Source organism: Sodiomyces alcalophilus (assembly GCF_042370955.1).
Source record: "Sodiomyces alcalophilus JCM 7366 unplaced genomic scaffold ACRALscaffold_1, whole genome shotgun sequence".
In the NCBI taxonomy this organism is placed as follows: domain Eukaryota; kingdom Fungi; phylum Ascomycota; class Sordariomycetes; order Glomerellales; family Plectosphaerellaceae; genus Sodiomyces; species Sodiomyces alcalophilus.
This window is the reverse complement of record NW_027263532.1, coordinates 9,707,031-9,716,444: the sequence shown is the minus strand read 5'-3', so window position 1 is coordinate 9,716,444 and position 9,414 is coordinate 9,707,031. Positions and strand designations below refer to the sequence as shown.

Sequence of the window (9,414 nt, the reverse complement as noted above, 5' to 3'; positions counted from 1 at the left end):
GGATAAGCGTTCGACGATCGTAGAAGCAATAGCTCCGCGACCTCCGCTAGCAATAATAGCTCCACGACCTCTTCCACTACCTCTTCCACGACCTCTTCCACGCCCACGCCCACGCCCACGGATATCGCCTTATTATTATTATTATTGTTGTTATTATTCTAAGGTAAGGAAATAGGTAGTAGAAGCGTAATCGCGCTATTAATTGAAGCAGATTGAGGTTGCGCGTATGGGTTGAATTAGCGATAGTAACTTTGTGTCTAGGACGTAAAAGTTGATTGGTCGGAAAAGTGGACCCACCAGAACTATAGTTGGAATATCTAAGTGGTATAGTCGGAATATCCTGCCTTTATACTAAAAGGATAGGGCTATAAGCTTTTTATTAGAAGTCTAGGAACACTTTATAGAAAGTGAGTATAGTAAGCGGTCCGTCGATACCCTGAATAACCGAGGTATTATTAAGGTATACCATGATAAAGGTGGTCTGTTTATCTATAGTATATAGGGCGGCCCTTAGGCCGGCCCTAGCGCCCTTAATCTTAGCGTCGAAGACTTTAGTATTCGGAAGGGGGCCTTTACCTATATATATAAGGTTAATACCCTTATACACTATATATCTGTATCCTATCCCCGCTTTTATAGCGGTATCGGTTTAAGACCTATCGGAGTAAACCGTGATATTCCTTAGTAATCGGGTAGCGCTCCAGGCTATAAAAATCGATATAGCGGCTTTCTTATCTTTTAGGCCGGGGGATTCGGGGTCTTTATTATAGACCAGCAGTATAAGCATAGGGGTAGGGAAATCGGGCGCTACTTATAGAGCGTCTATAAGGATACTTAGGCGGGGCTTATTACCTTTATTTCGAAGGGTCCTATAGGAGGCGATCTTTATATAGAGTAAGTAGGCTCCGTCCAGGGTTTATAGCCGTATAACGTGGCGAGACGGGGCGGTATTAAGGAGCAGTCCGACCAGGGGTATACTGGCTTCCCTAAGCATAGCAGCGATCGGGATAGTCTTTTAGACCGGGAGGCAGCCTTAGAGGGCGAGGTTCGTCGCGATCTAAGTTTATGGATCTAATCTATAAGCCTAGTGCCTACCCTAGGGTAGCCCCTATTCCTACGCTTTATATTAGAGCGGGAGTAGCCGGGCTACTAGACTTTAGAGGCAAAAAGAGCCTTAAGGAGGATAATAGGATAGATTATTTTATATATTATAGCGGGTAGTGCTCCGTTAAGGACTCGGTTAAGGCCTTAGATATAGCGGGCGCTAGAGCAGGCCTTTATTACCCTAGTCTTAATATATAACTTAAATAAGAGCGTCTTATCTAGCCAGGCCCCGAGCTATCGTAAGGACTAGTTCGAGGTAACCTAGCGGCCGTTATAGGTAATAAAGGGAGAGCTAGGCTCCTGTTTTCGGGAGAAATAGATAACCTTGGTTTTCCCTGGGTCGAAGATAACCGCGTTTTAGTAACCCTAGTTAATAGTACTATTAAGGAATGCCTATACTATAGTGGATGTCTCCTCTAGGCTCGTTCTAATATATATAATGCCTCTATGGTATAGTGGTGGTATACCTAGCACACGGTCGAGGTGACCGGGTCGGTTCGAATCTGGCTAGAGGCGTATATAAAGGAGGAACCCCTTTTCCTTTTTTACGCTACTCGGATCCTATTCTAGGAGGCCCTTATCTGCCTTAGCATATACGATAAGGGTTAAATAGGGGGCCCGTTAGACCCACTTTCCGCCCGGCTCTGCTAGTCGTTAATAGGTGCTATAGGGGAGTTAGTCGCCCCACTATAGAAAAACGAGAAGACGGTATCGTGCTATCCCTAAGCGCGTAAGTAAAATACGCGGCGTCTCTTCCATAATACGGAGGCAGCCTCTTACGCTATTATATAAGCGTCCTATATAGGCACGTAGCCCGCGTTAGCTCTACCTATAGCTATAGAACAGGGAAGCTTAGGAGCTTTAAACCCTAGCAAGCGTATATAAGTCGCCCATAGTGGGCCCGCAGGGGTTAGCCATAGGGCATATAAGAAGGCGTCTAAAACAAACAGAGACAATCACGCGCGCGCCGTTAATCGAGCATATAGTCGGCTTTAAAGCCGCTACGGGCAAAATGTTATAGGCTTCCTAGAATAGAAGCCGCGAGTTTCGGATACGTATCGAGTTATTACCGGGGTCGTTAAGGTCCCGACGCAGCACTAAGCCTTAAAAGAGGGGAGTATAGGGGTTTTTATCCAAGTCTTATACTAGTTCCCTAAGTCTTATACTACGGTTTTCCCCCCTATAGGCATTACAGAAGGACCGTATAGTTAGAATTCTGGCTCCTAGTATATATATAGGATAGCGGAGTAAGAACTAATAAATACATAAAAATATATATAATACGATAATTATTAGCGTAGCCGAATCGGGTATAGGTCGGGCCTATTTAATAGATAGATTTTGTATAGAGGAGGAAAAGGATAGGGGAGGCGGGGGATTCTTATAGGAGGCTATACTGTAAGGAGGATATTTATATAGTATATTCTTTATATAGTATGCTGGCTTATCTGCCTTCTATAGAGCTAAAGACCTAGGCAGTTAGATTAAGCGACTAGCCTTACTCCCTAAGTCTATAGTAGAGGCGGTATCAGAGTATAGTATTAAAGGCTCCTTAGATATCCAGGGTAATAACTATAGCGACTTATTTCCTAGTAAAGGCGGCTTCTATATTATATATTAGGGACCCCATAATATTAGTATCGGATTATTTCGGGAGGGCGCCGGCTATTTAGAAGTTTAGTACCTTACTTAAGATTCTTACCTAGGTAAGGCGGCGGCCGATAAGGCGTTCGAGTCCTTTCCTAAGGCAGGAGAGGAGGGTAATAGGCCTCTAGCCCTTATAGGTACTAGCGTCTTTATTTAGCTTAGGGATTATTATTACCTTAGCTTCCCGAAAGGGTTAGGGGTGGTATCCTAGGGTAAGGTATCCTTTATATAGCCTCGTAATTAGATCCTTAATAGACGGCCAGGCTACGCGGAGTATAATCACTATAATCTTATTTACTCCGAGTATAATATTACCGACTAAAAGAACCACCTACTTTACTTCCTTATAGTATAGGGAGTTATCCTAGGGGATAATCCTCTTAGGGTAGCTTAGGATTAGCGGGGAGATATTATTAGATAATAATATCCTTTCGAGTAGTCCCCTTTTAAGGGAGTCTGCCTTCTTTCTAGGCGCGGTAAGCACTCTTTTATTATCCCAGAGAGAGGGCGCCTATAGTTATAACCTTAGGGTATACTATCCTATAATCCTATAGTCCTTATCCTATTTAATTCCCTTAATTTACTATTACTGGTAGCTGGCCTTAGCTTTTTATACGGTTTTCCTTAGGTAGGTCTGTACCTCCTTAGTATCGTCGGAGTAAGTATTAATATATCGGGCCCTATAGTATACCCTATAGACTTAGTTATAGTCGTTATTCTACTAGGCTACTACTTTAGCCGTTAGGCGGCAGCGACGTCCTAAGGTTCTAAAGAGCCGTGGAAGAGGCAGGTAATCGCTATAACTATATAGTTTAGGGCCTTAACTAAGTTAAGGGCTATAGGGAGTAGCGAGGTATTTAGTCTAACCTTTTCCGTGTATCTTAGGATATCCGCCGGCTATAGCCGGTACCTCTCTAGAAGTAGAGCCTTTGAGCGGAGCGGGGTAAGGATAGTAATTATTAGGGTATAATAGTCAGATCCGGTATATAGATAGTCCGTTACCTAAGCAGAGGTAAGGGGGATATCTAAGAAAGTAAGCTCCATGGTATTCCCGGTATTATATCCAGGGACCCTTAGGGTGATAAGGAGGGCGAGGGCGTGCCGCTTTATTTATTTTACGAGTTATGCGGCGCCGCGGTCCGGGGTAGCTCCTGGCTATTATACGGCGTAATAAGCGTTAAAGTCCCTGGCGATTAGGAGCCCGCGTAGGGGTTCTTACTCGTCCAGGATATTAAGTATATATAGCTTATCTTTGTCCCTATAAATATTCACGATATAATACCTATAAACCTTTACTCCTGGTATATCCCTTAACGGGGAGGTTAGGTTAAATGATATAGGCTAGCAGGTGTTCTTCGTAACGTATATAAGTACCCGGGGGCGGTTCGATATAAAGTCCTATGTCTAGACGGGGGATAAGTAGTCGTAGCCAGGGTGGGTTTTAGTAATATTCGAGTCCCTATTAAGGGAGCACCAGGGCTTCTAAATAAAGATAAGGTCTACACTATCTTAGTAGGCGTAGTTAAGGGCGATATCGTGGATAGGACCTCCTTTACCCACGTTAGCCTAAAAGATCTGAAGGTCTTTCTATATAAGTTACAGGCTAGGAGTAATTTGCGTCTAGCCTTTAGGGTTAGCGAAGCGGCTATAGGTATTAGCGGGTTAATATCTATATCGTTAAAGTCTATTTTACCGGTCGCGTCGGGGGCGGGCATAGTGCTTCCTTTACTAATAGGGTACTTTTTAAGTATCTAGGTAATAGTTTCTTCCTCTTATAGGGTCCGGGCTAGGGGGGGGGGCTTAATAGGCTAGTAAGCTAGGCGGGGGCCTAGGGAGTAAGGGTAGCAGATTTTAATAGAGAGTTTTATAAGCTAGGTATAAAGGAGTCGGGGATAGTCTAAGGGGTCTTAGGGGGGGCCCGGGTCCTAGGGTTCGGCCTCGGTCTTAGCGGTCTATTCGGCCTATAAGGGAGTTATAGTAATAGCTTAAATCGATTCCGTAGCCTATATCAAGGCCCTAGTATTAGCCTAAGCTATATACTTATTCCGGGTAAGGGTATAACGGCGGGAGCCTTCTTTACGGATCTCTTTTATCTCTACCCGAATCGGGCGGGTAATAATATAATTAACTATCTTCGGCTATATAGGGCAGCTATCAACATCGCTATAATACAGTCCTTTATAGTTTATATATCATATAATTAGGCTAGTATAATCGGATGGGTGTTTAGATCGGCTATAGTTATAGTATCGTAACTTCCTATAGCAGACCCGGCTGTTATACTAGTCGAAACACTTCTTATACTATAAGGGGGTTCCCTTTATATCTAGGAGGCGGGCTTAGCCGCTCTCGTTGACCCGGAAGGGCTTAACTGGCATTATAAATAAGGCGAACGAGGTCTAGGGTAGCGAGGCCGGGGCGGTATCTACCCCGGCCGGGACTAGCCGGATAGGGATAAGGCCGATAACTAACGTAATCTTGTCCTAAAGGGTGCCGGAGATCAGGATTAGTCCGGAGTAATCGTAGATCCTAGAGGGGATATATAAGATAGCGTAGGTACTCTAAACTATAGATCTCTTAATAGCTATTACATTAAATAGTTAAGAAAGCTTAGTATTATAAGTAAGTAGGGCCTATCGCCTTCTGGCGCCCTTTATAGTAATCGCGAAACTAGTAATAACCTGAGTTAATGCTATAATATTATTATCCTCGACCTAGTAGTATTTAATAATAGTTTAATAGATCATAGCTAGGTCGACTATAGTATAGGGGTTATTATTAAAGATCCGGATAAAGATGCGGTTATCCTAGGCTACCTATAAAGGCTTCTTAGACTACGTCTATATAGTCTATATACTATCTATTATCGGTATAGCAGGAGCCGGTGGTGCTCCTCGCTAAAGGGGGGAGGAGGGGGAGGGGCGGGGGTTAGTAGCGGCGATATTAGTATAGGATTTTACGTTAGGTATAGTCCTAGCATGTATATTAGGATTAATAGTGGGTTTCGATCCTTATTAGAGTTATAGCTTTATATAGTTAGCGTCGTAGCTAGATATAAAGTTCGCTAGTATATCTATAAGGAGGTCGGCGTAGTGCTTTAAGGCTTCGGGCTAATCACCGGATAGCTTCTATAGGGTTCGTTTAATAGAATTAACTAGGGTTTTTCCGATATAGTAGAAGGATTCCCAGGCCTTTCTAATATTAACGAGTTTAGTAATAATCTTATTCTATAGGGTAATCGAGATTATAGTAGGGCCGGTAAGGCCAGGTTAGGGTCCGGGCGCCGCGTTCCTGGATCCTAGGAGAAAAACAGGAGGTCGGCCTAAATTCTTCGTTCTAATCGCAGTCGCAGGGCTTAAGATCAGATCTAGGGAGGAGATATCAACTCTCTTTCTAGGGGTTTTAAGGGGAGCCTTCGCTCGTAAGAGGGCTAAAGACGCTAGTATTACTCTCGCGGGGGGCCGGAGGGCTTAGGGGGTCCTAGACGGGTCGGGGGCCGGCGTGGTGGCCCCCTAGGCGGTGGCCGAGGCTATACTAGGGAGCGGAAATTACGTTTATTAGTGTTTTTGCTATAGAATAGTGGAATACACTAACAGTCCCAAAAGTAGGAAAATAATTAGGAAGGAGAGTTATGGGTTTCCTACTAGTGCTGAGTACTGGAACTCAAAGTCTTATTATATGAGCCATAGAGGCCTCTTATAAAGAGGTTCTAGATGCTTATATACTGATTACGAGGTGGTTATTCGTATTAGGAGAGGCTTATCGTATATTTAGAATACGAAATCTGTCTTAGAGTATATAAAGGGGACAGTAGCCTTTATAGTAAGGCTACCTAGTTAACTAAGGTCCCTTAGTTACTTAGAAATAAAATTATATAACTAATACCTTCCTATTAAGTGGCTATTACAGGTTTATAAGTAAGGACCTCTATACCTATATCTTCTTAAAGAAACTTAACCAATAATTCATTATAGTACCCCCTCCTTTAATCCACTAATAAACCTCCTTCAAAGTCTTATAATAGCTTCCCTTACTCCTTATTTAAATCCTATAATATTTTATTCGTTCTCCTCTGCTTTACGGGTATAACGATTATCAGAAGCTATTAGTAGCCTTTAATTAAGCATCTCGACCTTTTCGTCGCTTATCCTCCTAGCAGGACCCTTCCTTTAATTACGATATAGGCCCTAGACGCTATCCTCCCCCTAGTCCTAAACTAGAACCAGAGAGCTCTGGACTTAGTAACCCTCCCTCCGACTTTAGGGAATCTAATAATAATGCCACTATAGTGGCCTCTCGCCCCTTAGCTAGCTGCCCTTTACCCCTTTATAAATAACCCCTAGGTACCCCTAGTCCTACTATTATCGCTACTATATCGTCCTTATACCCCCTAGTAGAACGGTTTTAGCCTATACCTATTGATTAAACTTAGGGAGAATCGTCAAGAGCGGCTCACCTTCCCTTAGTTAAGTACTCTAATTTAATATTAAGAAGTTGTAAAGGGAAAGGAAAAGAGATTTCTCTGCCCCCGTATAACCCTACGCCTTAGCTATAGATTCCGCTAGCCTACTTAGTCGGTTATTATAACCCCCGGTAAGAGAATACCCCCCCTAAAGAACTCACCGATAAATAACTAAAAGCTATCCTGTTATATATATCCTATTAAAAAGCTTAAGAATAGCGTAAAAGAAGGCTGCGCCGCTTATAACGTGGAGAAGACCTAGATAAAGGCTACCTATCACCTAACCTAAATAAGTGCTACCGTTATTGAGACCTCTCTTCGTCGTTATATTAAGGGCGTTTATTATTACCGCGGCGGAGTATAATAATTAGGCTAAAGTTAGCTACCCTTAGCCGAAATAGGATAGTAAGTCCTATAATTAGTTCTAGGCCTTCGTAGAAAAGCTATAAGAAAGGTTTAATCTAGATTATCGTTACTTTACTACTAAAAGACAAAAAGTATATTATACTAGCGGGTACCTACTACCTTTAATAAAGTCTAGGTGGCGTGCCTACTAATAACGAGTTTATAACCTTATAAAAGGGGGGAAGCCCGCTTAATGAATCGATCTTCGTAACTTCCTCGCTAACTAGCTAATAGACTACGATACTTGTAAGATATCTATCACGGCATAGCTCTTTTCAGATTAGACTATATACCGCCCTAACTAATCCTATAGCTAGTTCCTTAATCGACTAGACTCCTTTTTTAATAAAGTCTTTTTAGAATTCCCCGATAAATAGCGTATATAGCTTATTCTTATAAAGCCATAAAAGCCACTTCGCGATTAGGTTACCCTTAATAGCCTCCCCCGGGACTATAAGTATCTATATATTTTAGCTTATTAAGCCGAAGTTAATTTATCCTGATTAATAAGGGTTAATTCGCCTATCTCGAACCGCCCCTTAGCCTATTATCTAGCTTTCCGTTAAGGGCTAGCCACTACTAGTGGCTCGTGATTCTCTCAGCCCTCTGCCTCTGCCAGTGCCGCTTCGTCCTCCTTTACCCTAGCCCACGCCCTATCTACCTCTTTTTCTACTCTGTCTTCCACTAATAATCCCTCTGCTATCGCCTCCATGGAAGGCTAGCCCTAAGACTTTTCTAAACGCTAATCCCTCTTAGAAATCGAATACTATTATTATTATTAGTACGGTTATTATAAGTCTACGTGCCCTAACTTAGCTAACTCGTCTTTTACTAATACCTTTAGTTCTAATACTCCGGGTAATAGTAACTACCGACTATATAACACTTATACTCCCCTTACCCGCTATATTACCCTACCTTAGTCTAACCCGAAAAAATAGCCTATTAATCTAAAAAAGTAAGTTATTAGTTAACTTTATACTAATAATTCACTAGCCGCCTTATAGGATTAATCCCCGCCTAGCTCGCCGTCTCTAGAAACTAGGACCCTGAAGACTAACCTCCTAGTACGGCTAGGTAGTAATTAGAAACATTACTTTATATCTATAGATCATAGACCGAGGTATAATCTTATTAACCGCTATACCCTGCCTCCGGGTATTAACTCTATTAGTCCTCTAGAATATCTTAAGGGCTTTCCGAAATTAAAAGAGATATCTACGGTTCTATTACGTTATTTATAAAGGCTACCGACGATTAAGGCCGTACTCGTATATATTATACTTTATTTTATATTATTAACCTAACTAAAGGTTTATAAGTTCTTTTAGGTATCCCCTAGTTAACTACCTATAATCTATATATTAATTAGGCCCACTGGCTTTAGGATTTTTATATCGACTAAGAAGACTTTAGATTAGCCACTAATAAAGGAGGGGTAGTTAAAAGCCCTAAGGAAATTAAAAAAGAAAGGAAGCGCGCCCGCGTTATTATCCAATTAGTTAATTTAGGTATTATTAAAGATAAAGAAGTGTAAGTGGCTGGTCACAGGTTAATCGCACTAAGTAAGGCCGAATAATTATATTAGCTAGAATTAAGGAAAGGAAAGGAAAAGGTCTATAGAGAAGTGCAGGATGTACTAGGTTTATATGAATCCGCGGTAAGGACAGCGCGAGGTCCGAGCGTCAGGCCTGTGTGCTAATTAGCGGTTCTGGCCTTATACCGGAACTACACTCTTAAGGGGTTAACCCGTGATATTACCCCCCTCCTCCTCCTCCCCCCCCCCCCCCCCCCCC

The 9,414-nt window shown here is 42.3% G+C and overlaps 1 non-coding gene across 1 annotated transcript; it reads left to right on the top strand.

The window, feature by feature from the left end:
• Positions 1 to 1,545: 1,545 nt before the first annotated feature.
• On the top strand, positions 1,546 to 1,620 carry ACRALDRAFT_t44. The gene has a single exon. It is a non-coding gene; the product is annotated as a tRNA-Val (tRNA).
• The last annotated feature ends 7,794 nt before the right edge of the window (positions 1,621 to 9,414 follow it).